Consider the following 22,588-nt stretch of genomic DNA (forward strand, 5'->3'; position numbering starts at 1 on the left):
GTAAGAACAAAATATAGCACAATCATCTTCAAGAACTGCAGTCTCATATGCAAGATTATATACTTCTTGAAAATGTTGAGGCATCAATACATTTCAGTACAATTCCATTTATAGTCACAAAAATAAGAACTATACTTCACTTTTTTGTTTTGTTTTCTATTTTACTACCAATTAATCTTCTGATACAACTTGACTTCTCAGGGACGTCAAGTTAGAATAAGTCAAGCTGACCTTATTATTCCAGTTAATTGATAGCAATATTTCATATTGAAAAATAAGAAGTTGGCATTCTGGTGCATGTCCTAGTTTCTATGAGCTTGCTTAATGTACTTCTCCCATGGAATCATTTTTGTTTTGCTTTACAGAGCTAGTTTTGAAGCCACTTTAGTGGCTAAATGTTAGCAGTGCCTCTCTACAAGTTCCTTGGCACATGAACAGAAGCCAACTATTTTCCTCATAATTTTCTGATAAGTTCTTGCATTCAAAAAAAAAAGAGCCATGATTTTATTAATTTTCTTTACATGGGGAAATAAAATACACGTTCCAATTTTAGAACTTTCTGAGTGTATGTTGATTTCATAGAAAAAAGGACTAAAAGAGTTAAATAGATAAAAGAGGGAAAGCAACAAAAGGTATATTTTTCTAAGTTATTTTTCTCTTATCATTTAATAGAAAACAAAAGTGAGTTCATTGTTTTTATTACAAGAGAGTCATATTTATCACCTAATTTATCACTTAATACATACTTATGTTTTTACAGCAGGTATAAATAAGGAAAACACAAAGTTACATGCACAAACTTATGTTTTTATAAATAACTACCATGATATATAAGTATTTCTACATACTGTACATACGTTGATTAACATGGTTGCATTATATTCCAGAAAGAAGGTAAAACAAATTAATAATACAATCCATTTATTTTAATGCAGGATTATTTTAATGAAGGATTTTTATGTAAAATTATAAATTTACTTCCATTATCTAACTCCAAATATCAATGATATTTTAAGAATTGTGATACACATAGTAGAAAGTTTTCTAATTGTCTTTCACCTAACTTGATAGATTAGTGATTTCAATTATCTTAAATACTGAATACTTAAACTGAATGTTTATGGCTAATTGGTCACCCTCTAGTCTGCATGTGTACTTACATTTCCAGGAATTGAGTTAATCACATTTGTGTCCAAATCAGTTATCCCAGTTATACATGTTTACTACATAATTGTATTTACAATTAACAAAACTGATGAAATAAGTGTAAAAGATTTATCTGTGAGAATATTGTTGAGTATTTGGAAATAGTAAGTTAAATCATCAATAGAAAATTTCTATGTAACTATTGGTAGGCAAGACATCTATAAAAGATTGATAAAAATTTGAAAAGTGTCCTGAGGTTTCACTGAGTGTAGCTTTAGGACACTTTTAAGTGTTTGGTATGAGATTTTGTAGCCTATGTATATAAGTGCATTTTTGTGAGAAAAAAGAAAACAAAGCAGAGGTAGGCTCTAATTAGAGTTTCACATACAAAGAATTTTATGTACTAAAAAAAAAAGTCTTGTTCCTACAACTAGGAGTTGATGAATAAACACATTATTTGTTTTTGCCTAAAACTGTTAATGTAGGAATGTCAAATTCTTAATTAACCTACTGATCACTGATCCAATCATGTCAGACAAGAGGGCTTCTAGTGTTGCCAAATTGTCCTCCAGAAAGTTTGAACAGATGTACACTCCCAGGAGCAGTACAGGAAAGTGGGTTTCCCAATCCACTGCCAACACCCAGTACTGGTATAGTTGAATATTTGTGGACTGGATGAATGAAAGATATCTACCTGCTTTATTATAAATTTTATTTATTTCTAATAAAAATTTGCATTAACATATGTGTGCATAGACAATCATAGTTTGAATTGCTTATTCATTAACTCTAGCAGTATTTTTACAATTGTTCTTATAAAATTTTTACACATGTCACCTATCTTAGACTTAAGAATTTTAAATTGCACCAAACTAGCTACATAATAACTGCAGTTCTTGGAATAAAAAATAGAAATTGATGGCAATAAACAATTAAATTTTTAACACTTTCTAGGTTATTTGGGAAAAATAAATATAATAGGCAAAAAGCAACCCAAGTTTCTATGATTTCTAGCAAGACTGTTCTTCCTATCTTCTCCTCTAGGAGTTTTATGGTTTCTGGTCTTACATTTATGCCTTTAATCCATTTTGAGTTTATTTTTGTATATGGTATGAGAAAATCTTTTAATTTCATTGCAGAGACTTTGCATGATTGCCTTTGTTGATTCTGACCAGCTGTACCATCAGAGCAGATTCATGAATTGTATCAAATGTCCCACTGCTGTGGAGGATTTTGATAATGTGAGAAGCTGTGCTTGGGTAAAGCAGGGGGTATACGGGATACCTGCCCCTCAGTTTTGGCTGTTCTTCAAAAAATGCTCCAAACAGTAGTCTTCATATTTAAAAAAAAATTAAAAATAACGGGATAAGGAGCATGTACATAACGAACCTGTAGTGTTGGGTGAATACATTTTGTGGCCAAATATTAAAACAGAAACTAGTTTTATCTACCAGGAAAACAGAAAGTGAAAAGCACCAAAAGGAATGGCCAGTTTACAAGCAGGATTTAGAGGAAATAAGGATAGACTTAACATTTCAGAGGTGGAAAATAATCAAACTGTGGCCATGAAGAGAAAGCTTTATAGAAAGATGGAATCAAGAGTGTGGTTGTAACACTCTCTTCTAAGACCTCTGAAGGTGTCTAATGGATCTTTCTGGCTCAAAAAATAGCTCCCAGAAAACTTAAAGACATTGTGCCACAGAACTTCAGGTACCAAAATTACTCATAATTAAAACTAGAGATAAAAAACTAAACTATTTCTTAAAAAAAAACTATGTGTGTGGTTCTGGGACATGAAGTTCACTTCAATGTTGCACTCTTTTCTTTTTCTTTTTTTTTTTTTTGAAGATGTTGGAGTTAAGAGTTTATTAATTTATTTATTTATTTTTGCTGTGTTGGGTCTTCGTTTCTGCGCAAGGGCTTTCTCTAGTTGTGGCAAGCGGGGGCCACTCTTCATCGCGGTGCGTGGTCCTCTCACTATCGCGGCCTCTCTTGTTGCGGAGCACAGGCTCCAGAGGCGCAGGCTCAGTAGTTGTGGCTCACGGGCCCAGTTGCTCCGCGGCATGTGACATCCTCCCAGACCAGGGCTCGAACCCATGTCCCCTGCATTAGCAGGCAGATTCTCAACCACTGCACCACCAGGGAAGCCCCAATGTTGCACTCTTATACTCCTGGGTTTTGCCACAAGAAGATGACTTGGGGAGATTTTGTTTCAAGGAAGATAAGATCCATGGAGAGAAAACCCAAATTTCATCTGAACTTTTGAGCCAAGCCCAGGCATGGCCAGCTAGATTAAGTGACTCCAATCTAACTTGAAAGTAGGAGAGCAAGAAATAAATGCTTGCTGCTATAAGGCAGTGAGTTTCAAGTTTGTGTAATCTAGCAATTTCTTCCTGGCATAACAGCACAAATCAAATTTATTAAATGACTGTAATACACCAAGTTTGTGTTCGATAATGTGGATATAACGATGTGTGAAAAATTCTCCTTGCCTTTGAGGAGATTGTAATCAAATAACTAGTGATATCGAAATAGTATAACATTCATTTTCACAGTAGGATTTTTGAGAAGAAGGTGACCAAAGAACTAGATTCCTTAATGCAAGTTTTTTCTTCCCTCAGACTATTTTCTGAATGTGTTTGTCTCAATGCTTGTCCCTTTCTCTAAACGTGTGATTTAGCAACCCCACTCTGAATAACATAGTTTTAGGAATGTTAAGAGTTTACGTCTGGTTACAGTTGAATCTTGATGAACGAGTAGACATACTTATGAAAATGATTTTTGTATAGCAAAGTTCTCATGTGTTATGAGCAAATGTATAATTTGCCGCTGGTGTGAGGATTATCTTTTTTCTAAATCCTTGACTGAGCAGGACCTCAGTGTTCTTTGGGGGTACATAACCATGTTTCTGTAAATATGAATACATAAATAAAAATGAAGAGTAACTAAATTTATGTATGCTCAAAATTTAAATCCCGTTTATTTGCTTATTTGTTCAGTGCCCTTTGTATGGGGTTTTAGGTTCTCAAAATGGTTTTTAATAGTATAAATCCTAAAAGAAAAGAGAAGAATCAACAAAGGTAATATATTTCTTATTGCAATGATTGAAGAAACCTTAATAGACTTTGAAATAAATAGCTCTTGTATAATAAGTGCATTAAGAATATAGATATGTATATATTTGTGTTTTGTTACATTTTTGTCACCTTCATTAATATATATATTAAATAAATATCATATCATATATTACTATATATATCTTTATCACTCCTTCAATAAATGATTTTCATATAGTGACTAAAACATAAAATCCAAATGTTCTTTCATTTCAAGGGTTTTATTTTTCTGTTAAAACTTATTTTCTTTAATTTTTTGTTCAGCCTTCATTGGCAATGGCTATCTATTTGAATAAATAGATGAAAATATTTCCTGAAAATTATTTTGGTGAGTTATGATGGAGCACATAATAGGATATTTTTCCATTTTTAAAAATAGGATAAGAAAAAATCATAATTTATACTTTATTTTAGACTTTAACAATTGTGTTAGAAAATGCATCATGTTTAATGTACTAAATCATATGGATAGCTATAGAACATTAAGTGAAAATGAGAATGAAGTTATTTAACAATTATTTCAACTCTCTAATCTCCAAATTTTCAATACTTTTTTTAAAGACAGGATAATCAAGATACTAATATATCAGTGTCACTTGCACAATTAATTCAGTCTTAAGTTTCTAATATATTACTCATCTTCATTATTTGTCATATATGGTACAGATTTACTAACTTTCTTTTGTTACTAATTTTGCACTATATTCTTAGTCATTTACAATTAAATATTTATAATACTTTCACATAGTTAATAATACATTATAAATTATTAAATAAAAGCCATTTTTAATACCCCTAAATTTCAATAAATTAATTAACAATTATAGATAGAATTTTCCAAAGAAGAGAATGACAGTTTAAAAGTAAGATTATCTTGGGGTAGTGGAGGAATCTATGGAAAATAAGATTTCTCATGACTTTAAAAATTACTATAATTAATGTCCCACTCTCTTGAGTGGACAGTTTATTTGCTATCTGGATTCAGGTTGACTGACGTCTTTACTGATTAATTTTATTTTGTCAAAATACGTATGTCCTTAAGCTGTAAAAGCTTTTGTATCAGTTAGTCTGAATTACTATCTGAAAACATCTGCAGGGTAGAATGTTTAAAACAAAATCAATATTAAATTGCCTGCTGTTGATAAATAATACTTTGCTGACCTCCACCACTCTGAATGCCTTTTTTTTTTCCTGCTTGGCAAATAAGGCACAGGGGCTAAGGATACTCACTGTCAAATACTTCTTGGCTGCTGGAGGTCCACAGAAAAATGAAGGTAGTCAAAGAGATGCCACCAGCTTATGTGCCAGACTAGCAAGATTCCAGATTTAGGTTATGTTTATGTGACATTTATCTAATAAGGAAGGCCAAGCAGAATGATAAATGCTTTTCACTGTGTCTGTGCAGAAATGGGTTTATAAACAAGCACCTGCCATAAATCACAAAAACAGCTTTGTCAAAAGTAACAAGAGACTAGATGCATCTTTATAATTACTCGAGACATCTTGTGTCCTGCTTTCACATCTTCTACTGTTCTCTTAGATCAACTATTTAACCCTGCTTTAAACCCAACTTGTTTTCATTCTATTTACTACATGTGTTATGGCCAGAACACTTTTAGGGTACCTCCTTGATTATTCTATTAGAATCTATAAATATGTCTGGGTATAATGCTTATATGCCAATAATAAAATATCACAGATGAACCTACCATCTTCTGCCAATTTTCCAGCTCTTTCTTCCTCACTAGACAGCAGTCTTTCCTTTAACATAACATGTTATCTTTTCACATGTGTATAGTAAGTTAGTCATTTCCAGATTTGAAAAGAAAAGTGTTCGGGGGAGGGGTGAGCTGTGACGGGGCGAGAGAGAGTCATGGACATATACACACTAACAAACGTAGTAAGGTAGATAGCTAGTGGGAAGCAGCCGCATGGCACAGGGATATTGGCTCGGTGCTTTGTGACAGCCTGGAGGGGTGGGATAGGGAGGGTGGGAGGGAGGGAGACGCAAGAGGGAAGAGATATGGGAATATATGTATATGTATAACTGATTCACTTTGTTATAAAGCAGAAACTAACACACCATTGTAAAGCAATTATACTCCAATAAAGATGTTTAAAAAAAATTAAAAAAAAAAAAAAAAAGAAAAGTGTTCAAAGAAATCAATACCTTATTCAGGATAGTGGCCAAAAGGTTTTATTTGGAAGTTTTAATCATGTTAAGCAACATGTAGAAGAATAGAATAAATAAACACTTAATAATAGAAATGACACCAAAAGGGTCAAAAAACATTTTCTGGAAAAGTGTGATACATTGAAAAGTAGTATATCTAGTCCTAGCAATTTTTCACTGTACAGTATTATCAACCATCAAGAAATGGTCTGAGTGCAAGAAAATACTCAATTCATAATAGACATTCACAGCACAAAGAATAAAAGATTAGAGAGGACGACAGCTTGAACAGATAAGAGCAGATTGAATTTGACTTCCTTTAAAAATTGACTTATCTTTCCTCCTGTGGCTACAATACTTAATTGATGCACAATTGTTCTAATAGTGTTTCTTCATATTGGTTTACAAAAGAGCTTTGCAGTAATCACAGAACAGAAAGTGCAGAGCTACACAATAAATGTCTTAGCACTTGGGTCAGCCCATTTAATTTCTCTTTCAAATTCAATTGTTCACCTGCTGTGCTTATTAAATACAACTATACTGTCTGTATTTGAATGCACTGGCTGTGTCGTTTTGGCACTGTCTACCTACTGCCTTTGCCATTTCTAATGAGAGCTGCCTCTGTCAGAGCAAATCCCCAGAATTTAAATTAGGTATACTTTTCCACATGCATTTTTTAGTTATTCAAATTACCTTATAACTAATTTATAATCATGACATTGCTACTGACTAATCAACTTATTATTTTTATAGTAGCTTGAGGAACAACATACACTGCCAAAGGGAACATTTTAAATTAGTCAGGTTAGTGAGTTATGTGAGTTGCTTGGTTATTATGACTAATTAGGAATGCTTTTGGATTTCAATACATTTAATGTTAGAACACTCAGATATTTGCTGGTAGACTGATGGAAATAGTATACAAAAAAGAAATATTTTTTATTTTAGGCTGGTCAGAAACAACAAAGACAATCATTAAAGTTCTCTGGAGATTAATAATAAAATTTAAATCAGATTTGGGAAATATTTATTTAACAAAAACTACTGAAACTTAGTAAGAAGAGTGAGAGGTTGTAGCATTCAAGCTAGAGACTGCACACATTCCTCCTCCCACCCCACCTGCCAACACACCTGTGCCTTGTAGAAGGACTGTTCTAGAGGTCTCAGAAGCCAAGTGATAATTACTTTCTCCCTCAGCTCCCTGAAATGGAAGAGACACTCTAGATGGATTCAGCAACCATTCAACAGGGACATATCTTTTTTTCCACAGTTAAAAAGGAAAAGAAGATTTTCAACAAATGACATGGGGATAATTGGATATCTATATGCAAAAGAATAAAACTGGGTCCCTACTACACATTATGCATAAAAATTAACTCCAAATGGATCCTAGACTGAAATCTAAGAGCTAAAGCCAAAGCTATAAAACTCTTACAAGAAGAGGTGGGAGTAAATCTTTGTAACTTTGCATTAGGCAGTGATTTCTTAGATACAACATCAAAAGCACAAGTGACAAGAGAAAACAAAATAGATAAATTGGACTTCAACAAAATTTTAAAATTGTTCTGAAAATAATACAAACAAGAAGGAAAAATTTAAAACACAAAAAGTGAGAAAACACTTCCAAATCATTTGTTATGATGGAATTGTATAAAGAATACAGAAAAATTCTTACAATAATAAAAGAACAAATAATCCAACTTATAGATGGGCAAAAAGTACAAATAGACATTTCTCCAAGAAGATATACAAATGTCCAATAAGCACATTAAAAGTTGCATATCATTAGTTATTAAGGAATGCAAGTCAAAACCATAATGAGATGCCAAGTCACATCCACTAAGATTCTTACAATAAGATAGACAATAGGGACTTCCCTCGTGGTGCAGTGGTTAAGAATCCGCCTTCCAATGCAGGGGACATGGGTTTTTCTGGTCCGGGAAGTTCCCACATGCCACAGATCAACTAAGCCTGTGTGCCACAACTACTGAGCCTGTGCTCTAGAGCCCATGAGCCATAATTACTGAGCCCATGTGCCACAACTACTGAAGCCCACACACCTAGAGCCCATGCTCCACAACAAAGAGAAGCCACCGCAATGAGAATCCTGTGCAATGCAACGAAGAGTAGCCCCCATTCGCCATGACTAGAGAAAGCCTGCGTGCAGCAATGAAGACCCAACACAGCCAAAAATAAGTAAATAAATAAAATTTTTTAAAAAACAGAAAAAACTTAAAAGACAAATATTATCTACTGAATTGTAAAAAAAAGACAATAACCACAGTTGGTGTTATGAGATGAATGTGTCCCTCCTAAACTCATATGTTGGAGCCCTAATCCCCAGCATCTTCGACTATGACTTATTTGTAGATAGAGTTTTTAAAGAGTTAATTGAGTTAAAATGTGGCCATTCTGGGGGTCCCTAATTTGGTATAACTGTTGTTCTTATAAGAAAAAGAGGTAAGGATACAGACAACAAAGACTGAGAGACACCAGGTGCATATGTAAAGAGGGGCAACCACAAGAAGAGGCTGCAAGACGGTGTCCACCAGCAAGCCAAGAAGGGAAGCCTCAGAGGAAATCAACCCTGCTGGCAATTTGATCTTCTGTTCCGGCATCAAGAACTATGAGAAAATAAATTTCCACTGTTTTAACCACCCAGTCTGTGGTATTTTTTTAATGAAAATCTTGTCAAACTATCACAGTTGGCAAGGATGTAGAGGACTCTCACATACTACTATAGTGAATGTACAATGGTGCAGGCAGTTTGGAAAACATTCTACAATATAAAAAACTCTTAAATAAACATTATTATTTGACACACAATTTCACTCCTAGACATACACTCAACATAAATGAAAACATATGTCTATGCCCAAACATATTCACCATTGTCCATAGCAGCCTTATTCATAATAGCCAAAGGTAGAAACAACCCAAGTGTTCATCAACTGATGAATAAGGAAACAAAATGTGGTGCATTCACCTCATGGAATATTATCCAGGAATGGATTAAATGAAGTCCTGTTACATTCAATAACATGGATGAACCTAAAAATGTTATACTAAGTGAAAGAAGCCAGTCACAAAATACCACATGTAGTATAAATCCATCTTTATGTAATTTTTAGAATTACAGAAACAGAAATTAGATTAGTGATTGCATTGGGGTGGGAATGTTGGCTGGGAATGAAGAATGATTGCTAACAAATACAGGGGTTTTTGGGAGGTTTGGAGTGGTTGATGAATATATTCTAAAATTAAATGCTTATGATGGTTGTACAACCCTGTGAATATACTAAAAAAACACATTGATTGCACATTTTAAAAGAGTAACATAAAGTGATGGAAAATTACAATATTTGTCAAAGTTCTGTTTGAAGCTTCAAAAAGCAATTCATTCATATTTAAAATATTGACAAAACTTTATTTTCTCTGAATCAGTGAGAAATTATTAGAATAAGATCTGAAAGGAGAAGAAACCTAGAGACTTGAGCCCATTACGTGAGACTAAGAAGCTGAGCTTTTAAATACCACATGATTAAGAAAAGAAAATGCATGTCATAGCCTGCAAGGCAGATGAGGAAAAGTAAACATTCCTCCACTTGAGACCACATGGCTATACAAGACATGTACTTATAAAGCTGTACTGAAAATAGATCAGCTCTCATAGGGACTAAAATTCTTGTTCAAATCATGTCAATCCTTGATAAGATTAAAAGGATTTGGGGATCCTGTGATCTTAGACTATCCATCTTGCAGAGCAAATTTAAATCCTCTCTGGAGTGACACTTCACCATTCAGAACATTAAATTGTATGCAATTTGTCATACACAGTGTACTGACCAAAAGGAAAGAACACATAACAGAAACAATTAAAGGGGATCCAGAGGATGCAATTACCAAACAAGGACTTTGATATAACTATTCTTTTTATGTTCATTTAACTAAAAGACAAGGATATATATTTTTAGCATAGAATTAGGGCACTATAAAATAAGAAAAATAATTAAAATGTAGAAGTCATGTGTTAAACTCAGTGGATGACTTAGTATTTTAGTCACAGCTTGTGAGAAAATTAATGATCTGGATGGTATCAGAAGAAAATGCCTGGACAGACACACAAAAAAATGGATAATACAGAAAAAAACATAGAAGTGTTTTTTGCAATATCATGAAACAGACAATATACATTTTATTTGGATTTCCAAAAGAAAGGGAATAAAGGAGGGGGTTGATGGAAATCATAAAGAGATAAAGGCAGTGATGCCAGCATCATGGTGGCATTAGCTGCTTTCTTTGTCTCTCCCCTTCAATCCACCACTAGCAAAACATCCATAACTCAGAAAGTTCCCTCTGCCCAACTCATCAGGCTGCCAAAGAGATCCACACATCTGTACATTTGAAGGTGGATAGATTGGAACATATTGGGGGTGGGCAGAACCTAAGGAACATCAGAAGCAGTACTTACAATCCCAGCCCCCTAGTTGCAGCAGCTGAGCCCACAGTCCTAATGAACCCGGTAGTAGCAGCAGAGGGGCTGTACACAACCACAGCCTCCTGGTCACAGTTGTACCCATGGCTGAAGGGAACCAGGCAGCAGGTCTCCTAACTGGTCCCTTCAGGTGTGGCAGTGCCTGTGACTCCAGCCCCCCACCTCTGGCAGCAGTGCCTGTGAATCCAACAACCCCAGACATGGTGAAGGCATCCATGACTCCAGCTCTGCCCTTATCCTCTTTCTCCCCCAACAGCAACAGCAGTACCTGCAACCCAGGTGACTTCAGATGCAACAGAGGTGCCCACCATTCTGGTGCTCATGGTGGCAAGGCCAGTGACAGCAGCAATACTGGCAACAGTGAGGCACAGGTGACCCTGGAATCACAAGCAGTGACGATGAAGGCGCTGGAGACAGCTCTGACAGAGGCAGTGAGGGAAGAAAGTGCCAATTCTCAACTGGCAACCAGTTGCCCAGTCAACTCAGGCAAAAACAAACAAAAACTTGTGCTATAGTGCCATCTACTGAAAAATAAAAGAAAGGCCTCTAATTATCAATTTTAAATTGTTAGAATCAAAGTAAACAAAGCTTTACCTAAGTAAGAAAGTTATTTGTTATTTCAAATGTGTCAGCAGAGCAACAACTCATCAAGTACCATGAAATACCATGGTAACATGGTATCAAACTTAAATTCATAGAAGACTGTGAACTAACTGAGAGAGGAATCAAAATAGCTGTCATGAAGAAACTCTATGAGCTACAAGAAAAATCAGAAAGGCAGTTCAATGAATTCAGGAATAAAATTAATGAACAGAAGCAATACCTTACCAAAGAGATTGAAACTATATAAAAGAACCAAACAGAAATTCTGGAGCTGAAGAACTCAATACATGAGATTAAGATTGCATTAGAAAGCACTGGAAATAGAGCATATGGAAGAGAGAATTAGCAATCTCAAAGACAGAAATGTAGAAGGGATGCAGGAAGAAAACTAAGATTTAAAAAAATGAAGAAACTCTGTGAGAACTATTTGACTCCATTAGAAAAAGCAACATAAAGATAATGGGTGTCTCAGAAGAAGAAGAGCAGTAGAAGGGAGCAGAAAACTGATATAAAGAAGTAATACCTGAGAACTAGAAAGGAACAGGATATACAAGTCCATAAAGTAATAGAATACCTAATTATCTCAAGGCAAAAGATCTTTCACAAGACATGTTATACTAAAACTGTCAAAAGTCAAAAATAGGGCTTCCCTGGTGGCGCAGTGGTTGGGAGTCCGCCTGCCAATGCGGGGGACACGGGTTCGTGCCCTGGTCCGAGAAGATCCCACATGCCGCAGAGCGGCTGGGCCCGTGAGCCATGGTCGCTGAGCCTGCGCGTCGGGAGCCTGTGCTCCACAAAGGAAGAGGCCACATCAGTGAGAGGTCTGCGTACCACAAAAAAAAAAAAAAAAAAAAAAAAAAAAAAGTCAAAGATAAAGAATTTTAAAGGAAGCCAGGGAAAATAAAAACAACAACTTTAACCTACAAATTTACCCTCATTAGGCTATCAGCAGATTTCTCAGCTGAAACTCTGCAAGCCAGGAGAGAGTGTAATGATATACTCAGAACATTGAAAAATAAAAACTGTCAGCTAAGAACATTCTATCCAGCAAAGTTATTTTTCAGATATAAAAAAGAAATAAAGGCTTTCCCAGACAAACAAAAGCTAAAGGAGTTCATCACCCCTATACCTGCCATACAAGAAATGTTGAAAGGAGCCCTTCAGCCTGAAATGAAAAGGCAGAGTTACAAAAAACTTTGAGTAAAATGACAGAATCAAAAAATTGAAATTGTATATTAGAATAGATTTTTAAACATTTAATTAAAGCATAAAGGTTAAAGGGAAAAATCATTAAAAATAATGACAGCTACTTCAATTGGTAACAAACTCACAACATAAAAAGATACAACAAAAACATTAAAGAGGAAGAGGAAAAAGACAGAAACTATATAGGTAAATGAAGCCAAGATGTTATCAGCAGAAAAGGGCTACTTCATCTGTGAATGTTTTATATAAACATCATGGTCACCACAAAGCAATAATCTAGAGCAGACACAAAACAAAAAAGAGGAGACTGAGTAAAACATAACAGAAGACCATGAAACTAAAATGGCAGATAGAAACACAAGGAAAATGCAAATCAAAACCACATGTGATATCATCTCATACCCAGTAGAATGGCTATCATCAAAAAGACAAAAACAAAACAAACAAAAAAAGAACAAGTATAGGTGAGAATGTGAAGAAAAAGGAACCAGCTGTTGGTGGGAATATAAACTGGTGCAGTCACTATGGAAAACAGTATGGAGATTCCTCAAAAAGTTAAGAATAGAATTACCATAGTATTTAGCTATTTCAATTCTGGTTATTTATCCAGTGAATACAAAAATACTAATTCAAAAATATATGAGCACCCCTATGTTCATTGCAGCATTATTTATGATAATCAAGATATGAAAACAACTTAAGCGCCCATTGACAGATGAATGAATAAAGAAAATGTGGTATACATATGCAGTGGAATATTACTCAGCCATAAAAACAATGAAATCTTGCTATTTGTGACATATGGGTGGACCTTGGATGTTTTATATGCTATATATGCTAAGTAAAGTAAGTCAGATGGAGAAAGACAAATACAGTATGACTTCACTCATGTGGAATATAAAATACAGGCACAAAATAAACAAACAAAGCAAAACAAAACCACACACAAAGATACAGAGGAGAGATTTGTGGTTATTAGAGGGAAAAGGGGTTGGAGTGAGGACAAAATGGGTAAAGAAGGTCAATTGTATGATGATGGATGGCAATTAGACTTTTGGTGTGGAGCATGATGTAGTGTATACAGAAGAGTAATGTACACGTGAAACTTATAATGTTATAAACCAATGTTATCTCAATTAAAAAAAAGTGAGAGATAATGGCTGCAATTTTTACAAAATGAAAAAGTCATCAAACTACATATTTAAAAGCACTAGGAACTCTAAAGATTATATATAGCTCTTAGTGGAGAAAGATTATGTATATGTATAATCATCAAAGAAACAACAATGATAGATGACTCAGTAGAAACAATGAAGTCCAGGAAAAAAAATGGAATTTTTACATGAAAAATAGAATTGCCAAAATAGGAAAAATAAGAACATTTTCTAGCAAACAAAACTAAATTAATTCATCACCATTAGAACCATGTTAGATAAAATACTGGAAAAAAAAAGATTGTTGACAGAAGAAAAGATACTAGAAGAAAGCTCAGGAATGAAGAAAATAATAGTAATAGAAAAAAAAATATGTGAGAAATTTTAATGTATATTTATTGTATGAAACAGTAATGACGTTTTTGATGTCTAACAAATGTAGAGTTAAAATATAAGATGACATAAACCAGAGTGGCATAAATAGAATCTATGTGTTCTGAGGTCTATCGCTAAATGGGAATTTATGAAAGAATAATTTATATTGACAAGAATGCATTATGTAAATTACTCAGTACTCTCTAAAAATGGCAAAAGTAAGTATAACTGAAAGAATAGTAAACAAATATAAGGAAAGGGAAGATATAACAATATAAAATACATCAGTTGAATGAAGGCAAGAAAATAGAGCTAAAGGAAAACAAAGCAGCTGGGATATATAGAAAGCAAATAGTAATATGGAAGTTTAAATTCAAATATATATTATGTAATAGATTGGATGCTCCAAGTAAAGGATAAAGACTTTCACTGGCTTAAAAATTAAGTTACACTTTCAAATAATGTTTAATATAACATATTCAGAAAGTTTCATAACTATAGAAAGATTTAAAGGAAACTTTGATACAAGAAGGAACCAATCCACCACAAATATGTAATACTTCCAATGTGTGTATATATATATATATATATATATATATATATATATATATATATATATATATATATATATATACACACACACACAATAATATAGTCTAATTAACATGAAGCAAAAGTGGACAGGACTGAAAAGTTAGAGACAATTATACGGAAATATTTTTAACACAGCCCCATCAATACCTAATAAAAGAAGGCAACATTATATAACAACGCATTCAAAAACTAAAGAATGTATATTATAAATATATATTTAATTTGCTGATGTCTCTATTTTTTTTATTTTACAATGGTGTGTTAGTTTCTGCTTTATAACAAAGTGAATCAGCTCTACATAAACATATATCCCCATATTTCCTCCCTTTTGTGTCTCCCTACCATCTTCCAGATCTGACCCCTCTAGGTGATCACAAAGCACCAAGCTGATATCCCTGTGCTATGCAGTTCCTTCCCACTACCTATTTTACATTTGGTAGTGTATATAAGTCCATGCCACTCTCTCACTTCATCCCAGCTTACCCTTACCCCACCCCATGTCCTTGAGTCCACTCTCTACATCTCTGTCTTTATTAAGGCCCTGACGCTAGGTCCTTCAGGAACATTTGTTGTTGTTGTTAGATTCCATATATATGTGTTAACATATGGTATTTGTTTTTCTCTTTCTGACTTACTTCATTCTGTATGACAGTCTCTAGGTCCATCCACCTCACTACAAATAACTCAATTTCGTTTCTTTTCATGGCTGAGTAATATTCCATTGTATATATGTGCCACATCTTTATCCATTCATCTCTTGAAGGACACATAGGTTGCTTCCATGTCCTGGCTACTGTAAATAGAGCTTCAATGAACATTGTGGTATGTAACTCTTTTGAATTATGGTTTTCTCAGGGTAAATACTCAGCAGTGGGATTGCTGGGTCGTATGGCAGTTCTATTTTTAGTTTTTTAAGGAACCTCCATACTGTTCTACAGAGTGGCTGTATCAATTTACATTCCCACCAACAGTGCAAGAGGGTTCCCTTTTCTCCACACCCTCTCCAGCATTTATTGTTTGTAGAATTTTTGATGATGGCCATTCTGACCTGTGTGGTAATACCTCACTGTAGTTTTGATTTGCATTTCTCTAATGATTAGTGATGTTGAGCATCCTTTCATGTGTTTGTTGGCAATCTGTATATATTCTTTGGAGAAATGTCTATTTAGGTTTTTGGCACATTTTTGGATTGGGTTGTTTGTTTCTTTGATATTGAGCTGCATGAGCTGCTTGTAAATTTTGGAGATTAATCCTTTGTCAGTTGCTTCATTGGCAAAAATTTTCTCCCATCATGAGGGTTGCCTTTTCATCTTGTTTATGGTTTCCTTTGCTGTGCAAGAGCTTTTAAGTTACATTAGGTCCCATTTGTTTATTTTTGTTTTTATTTCCATTTCTCTAGGGGTTGCGTGAAAAAGGATCTTGCTGTGCTTTATGTCATAGAGTGTTCTGCCTATGTTTTCCTCTAAGAGTTTTATAGTGTCTGGCCTTACATTTAGGTCTTTAATGCATTTTGAGTTTATTTTTGTGTATGGTGTTAGGGAGTGTTCTAATTTCATTCTTTTACATGTAGCTGTCCAGTTTTCCCAGCACCACTTATTGAAGAGACTGTCTTTTCTCCATTGTATATTCTTGCCGCCTTTATCAAAAATAAGGTGACCACATGTGCATGGGTTAATCTCTGGGCTTTCTATCCTGTTCCATTGATCTATATTACTGTTTTTGTGCCAGTACCATACTGTCTAGATTACTGTAGCTTTGTAGTATAGTCTGATATCTGGGACCCTGATTCTTGCAGCTCCATATTTCTTTCTCAATATTGATTTGGCTATTTGGGGTCTTTTGTGTTTCCATACAAATTGTGAAAATTCCTTCTATGCCTACTTTCTGGAGGGTTTTTATCATAGATGGGTGTTGAACTTTGTCAAAAGCTTTTTCTGTACCTATTTAGATGATCATATGGTTTTTCTTCTTCAACTTGTTAATATGTTTTATCAGATCGATTGATTTGCATATATTGAGGAATCCATGCATTACTGGGGTGATCCCCACTTGATCATGGTGTATGATCCTTTTAATGTGCTGTTGGATTCTGTTTGCTAGTATTTTGCTGAGGATTTTTGCATCTATGTTCATCAGTGATATTGGCCTGTAGTTCTCTTTCTTTGTGACATCTTTGTCTGGTTTTGGTATCAGGGTGATAGTGGCCTCATGGAATGAGTTTGGGAGTGTTCCTCCTTCTGCTATCTTTTGGAAGAGTTTAAGAAGGATAGGTGTTAGCTCTTCTCAAAATGTTTGATAGAATTTGCCTGTGAAGTCATCTGGTCCTGGGCTTTTGTTTGTTGGAAGATTTTTAATAACAGTCTCAGTTTCAGTTCTTGTGATTGGTTTGTTTATATTTTCTGTTTCTTCCTGGGTCAGTCTCGGAAGGTTGTGCTTTTCTGAGAATTTGTCCATTTCTCCCAGGTTGCCCAATTTATTGGCATATAGTTGCTTATAGTAATCTCTCATGATCCTTTGTATTTCTGCAGTGTCAGTTGTTGCTTCTCCTTTTTCACGTCTAAGTCTATTGATTTGAGTCTTCTCCCTTTTCTTCTTGTTGAGTCTGTCTAATGGTGTATCAATTTTGTTTATCTTCTCAAAGAGCCAGCTTTTAGTTTTATTGATCATTGTTATTGTTTCCTTCATTTCTTTTTCATTTATTTCTGATCTGACCTTTATGATTTCTTTTCTTCTGCTAACCTTGGGGAGTTTTTTTCTTCTTTCTCTAATTGCTTTAGGTATAAGGTTAAGTTGTTTGTTTGAGATGTTTCTTGTTTCTTGAGGTAGGTTTGCATTGCTATAAACTTCTCTCTTAGAACTGCTTTTGCCGCATCCCATATAGCTTTTGGTATTTTTTGATTTCCTCTTTCTTTAATGATCTCTTGGTTACTTAGTAGTGTACTGTTTAGCCTCCATGTGTTTGTATTTTTTACATTTTTTTCCTGTAATTGATATCTAGTCTCATAGCATTGTGTTCAGAAAAGGCACTTGATATGATTTAAATTTTCTTAAAATTACCAAGGCTTGATTTGTGACCCAAGATATGATCTATCCTGGACAATGTTCCATGAGCACTTCAGAAGAAAGTGTATTGTGTTGTTATTGGATGGAATGTCCTATAAATATCAATTAAGTCCATGATGTTTAATGTATCATTTAAAGTGTGTATTTCTTTATTTATTTTCATTTTGGATGATTGGTCCATTGGTGAAAGTGGGGTGTTAAAGTCCCCTACTATAATTGTGTTTCTATTTCACCTTTTATGGCTGTTAGCATTTCCCTTATGTATTGGGGTGGTCCTCTGTTGGGTTATATCTTCTTCTTGGATTGATCCCTTGATCATTATGTAGTGGTCTTCTTTGTCTCTTGTAATAGTCTTTATTTTAAAGTTTATTTTGTCTGCAATGAGAATTGGTACTCCAGCTTTCTTTCTTTTATTTTTTTGTGGTACACAGGCCTCTCACAGTTGTGACCTCTCCCATTGTGGAGCACAGGCTCTGGACATGCAGGCTCAGCAGCCATGGCTCATGGGCCCAGCCACTCCACAGCATGTGGGATCTTCCTGGACTGGGGCATGAACCCGTGTCCCCTGCATTGGCAGGCGGACCCTCAACCACTGCGCCACCAGGGAAGTCCAGCTTTCTTTTGATTTCCACTTGCATGGAATATCTTTTTCCATCCCCTCACTTTCAGTCTGTATGTGTCCCTAGGTCTGAAGTGGGTCTGTTGTAGACAGCATATATATGGGCCTTGTTTTTGTATCCATTCAGCCAGTCTATGTCTTTTGGTTGGAGCATTTAATCCATTTACAATTAAGGTAGTTATCAATATGTATGTTCCTATTATCGTATTCTTAATTGTTTTGGGTTTGTTATTGTCGGTCTTTTCCATTTCTTGTGTGTCCTGCCTAGAGAAGTTCCTTTAACATTCGTCGTAATGCTGGTTTGGTGGTGCAGACTTCTGTTAGCTTTTGCTTGTCTCTAAAGGTTTTAATTTCTCCATCGAATCTGATGAGATCCTTGCTGGGTAGAGTAACATTGGTTGTAGGTTTTTCCCTTTCATCCCTTTAAATATGTCCTGCCACTCCCTTCTCTCTTGCAGAGTTTCTTCTGAAAGATCAGCTGTTAACATTATGCGGATTCCCTTGTATATTATTTGTTGTTTTCCTTTGATGCTTTTAATATTCTTTCTTTGTATTTAATTTTTTTTTTTTTTGTGGTACGCGGGCCTTTCCCATTGCAGAGCACAGGCTCCGAACGCGCAGGCCCAGTGGCCATGGCTCACGGGCCCAGCCGCTCTGCGGCATGTGGGATCTTCCCGGACTGGGGCACGAACCCGTGTCCCCTGCATCGGCAGGCAGACTCTCAACAACTGCGCCACCAGGGAAGCCCTGTATTTAATTTTTGATAGTTTGATTAATATGTGTTTTGGTGTGTTTCTCCTTGGATTTAACCTGTATGGGACTCTTTCTGCTTCCTGGACTTGATTGACTATTTCCTTTCCCATATTAGGGAAGTTTTCAAATATAATCTCTTCAAATATTTTCTCAGTCCCTTTCTTTTTTCTCTTCTTCTTCTGGGACCCCTATAATTCGAATGTTGGTGCATTTAACATTGTCCCAGAGGTCTCTGAGACCGTCCTCAATTCTTTTCATTCTTTATTCTGCTCTGCAGTAATTATTTCTTCCATTTTATCTTCCAGGTCACTTATCCGTTCTTCTGCCTCAGTTATTCTGCTATTGATTCCTTCTAGAGAATTTTTAATTTCATTTATTGTGTTGTTCATCATTGTTTGTTTGCTCTTTAGGTCTTCTAGGTCCTTCTTAAACGTTTCTTGTATTTTCTCCATTCTATTTCCAAGATTTTGGATCATCATTCCTATCATTACCTTGAATTCTTTTTCAGGTAGACTGCCTATTTCTTATTCATTTTTTTGTTCTGGTGGGTTTTCACCTTTCTCCTTCACCTGCTGTGTGTTTCTCTGTCTTCTCATTTTGCTTAACTTACTGTATTTGGGTCTCCTTTCACAAGCTGCAGGTTCATAGTTCCTGTTGTTTTGTGTGTGTGCCCCCAATGGCTAAGGTTGGTTCAGTGGGTTGTGTAGACTTCCTGGTGGAGGAAACTGTTGCCTCTGTTCTGGTGGATGGGGCTGGATCTTGTCTTTCTGGTGGACAGGACCACATCAGGTGATCTCTTGTGGTTTCTGTGACCTTATTATGATTTTAGGCAGCCTCTCTGCTAATGGCTAGTGTTGTGTTCCTGTTTTGCTAGTTGTTTGGCATGGGGTGTTCAGCACTGTTGCTTGCTTGTCATTGAGTGGAACTGGGTCTTAGCTTTGAGATGGAGATCTCTGGGAGACTTTCACCTTTTGATATTACATGGACCCGGGAGGTTCCTGAATTCGGCTCTCTGAACTCAGAGGCACAGGCCTGACACCTGGCTGGAGCACGAAGACACTGTCAGTCACATGGCTCAGAATAAAAGGGAGAAAGAGAAAGAAAGAAAGAAAGAAAGAAAGAAAGAAAGAAAGAAAGAAAGAAAGAAAGAAAGAAAGAAAGAAAGAAAGGAAGAAAGAAAGAAAGAAGGAAGGAAGGAAGGAAGAAGGAAAGGAAGGAAGGAAGGAAAGAAGGAAGAAAGAAAGAAAGAAAGAAAGAAAAGAAAATAGCTATTAAAATTAAAAATAAAAGAAATTATTAAGAATTAAAAAATTAAAAATAATCAAGAAGAGGGGCTTCCCTGGTGGCGCAGTGTTTGGGAGTCTGCCTGCCGAAGCAGGGGATGCGGGTTCGTGCCCCGGTCCGGGAAGATCCCACATGCCGTGGAGCGGCTGGGCCCGTGAGCCATGGCCGCTGAGCCTGCGCATCCAGAGCCTGTCCTCCACAACGGGAGAGGCCACCACAGTGAGAGGCCCCCGTACCACAATAAAAAAAAAAATAATAATAATAATCAAGAAGAAAGAAAGAAGAGATCAGCCAACCCCCTAAAAAAACCCAACCAATGATAAGAAGCACTAAAAACTATACTGGAAAAAAAAAAAAAAAAAAAGACAGACAGAACCCAAGGACAAATGGTAAAGGCAAAACTATACAGACAAAATCACACAAAGGAGCATACACATACACAGTCACAAAAAGAGAAAAAGGAAAATATATCTGTATTTCTTTTTTTTTAAAAAAAGAAGAGAGCAGCCAATCAATTAAAAAATCTACCAATGATAATAAACTCTAAATACTAAAGTATGATAAACATAAGACCAGAAACAAATTAGATGCAGAAAGCAAACCCCAAGTCTACAGTTGCTCCCAAAGTCCACCGCCTCAATTTTGGGATTATTCGTTGTCTATTCAGGTATTCCACAGATGCAGGGTACATCAAGTTGATTGTGGAGGTTTAATCCACTGCTCCTGAGGCTACTGGGAGAAATTTTCCTTTTTCTTCTTTGTTCGCACAGCTCCTGGGACTCAGCTTTGGATTTGGCCCTGCCTCTGCTTGTAGGTCCCCTGAGGGCGTCTGTTCTTTGCTGAGACAGGACGGGGTTAAAGGAGCAGCTGATTAAGGGCTCTGGCTCACTCAGGCTGGGGGAAGGGAGGGCTATAGAATGCAGGCGAGCCTGCAGCGACTGAGGACAGCGTGATTTTGCACAAGCCTGAGGCGCGCCGTGCGTTCTCCTAGGGAAGTTGTCCCTGGACCGTGGGACCCTGGGAGTGGCAGGCTGCACAGGCTCCCAGGAGGGGAGGTGTGGATAGTGACCTGTGCTTGCACACAGGCTTCTTGGTGGCTGCAGCAAGCGTTTCATGCCCGTCTCTGGTGTCCGCACTGATAGCCGCAGCTCGCGCCCATCTCTGGAGCTCGTTTAGGTGGTGATCTGAATCCCCTCTCATTGCACACCCCGAAACAGTGGTCTCTTGCCTCTTAGGCACTTCCAGACTTTTTCCTGGACTCCCTCCCAGCTAACTGTGGCTCACTAACCCCCTTCAGGCTGTGTTCACGCAGCTAACCCCAGTCCTCTCCCTGAGATCTGACCTCTGAAGCCAGAGACTCAGCTCCCAGCCCCCACCCATCCCGGTGGGTGAGCAGACAAGCCTCTCGGGCTGGTGAGTGCTGGTCAGCACCGATCCTCTGTGTGGGGATCTCTCTGCTTTGCCCTCCACACTCCTGTTGCTGTGCTCTCCTCTGTGGCTCTGAAGCTCCCCCTCTCCGCCACCTGCAGTCTCCGCCTGCGAAGGGGCTTCCTAGTGTGTGGAAACCTTTCCTCCTTCACAGCTCCCTCCCACTGGTGCAGGTCCCGTCCCTATTCTTTGTCTCTGTTTTTTCTTTTTTCTTTTGCCCTACCCAGGTTCGTGGGGAGTTTCTTGCCTTTTGGGAGGTCTGAGGTCTTCTGCCAGCGTTCAGTGGGTGTTCTATAGGAGCAGTTCCACGTGTAGATGTATTTCTGGTATATCTGTGGGGAGGAAGGTGATCTCCAAGTCTTAGTCCTCTGCCATCTCAAAGGTCTCACCACCTACATTATTTTTTGATTTATGTAAAACCAATTCAAAATGTAAAATGACAATAACCTGTGCCACAAAGCAAGTTTCACTAAATTCAAGTGATTATTATCATAAAGTATATGTTCTCTGACCATATAATTAAGCTAAAATTAACAGCATAGAAGAGAACTAGGATCCCCTGAATATGTTAAGACTAAG

This window comes from Orcinus orca, chromosome 7 (assembly GCF_937001465.1).
Source record: "Orcinus orca chromosome 7, mOrcOrc1.1, whole genome shotgun sequence".
In the NCBI taxonomy this organism is placed as follows: Eukaryota; Metazoa; Chordata; class Mammalia; order Artiodactyla; family Delphinidae; genus Orcinus; species Orcinus orca.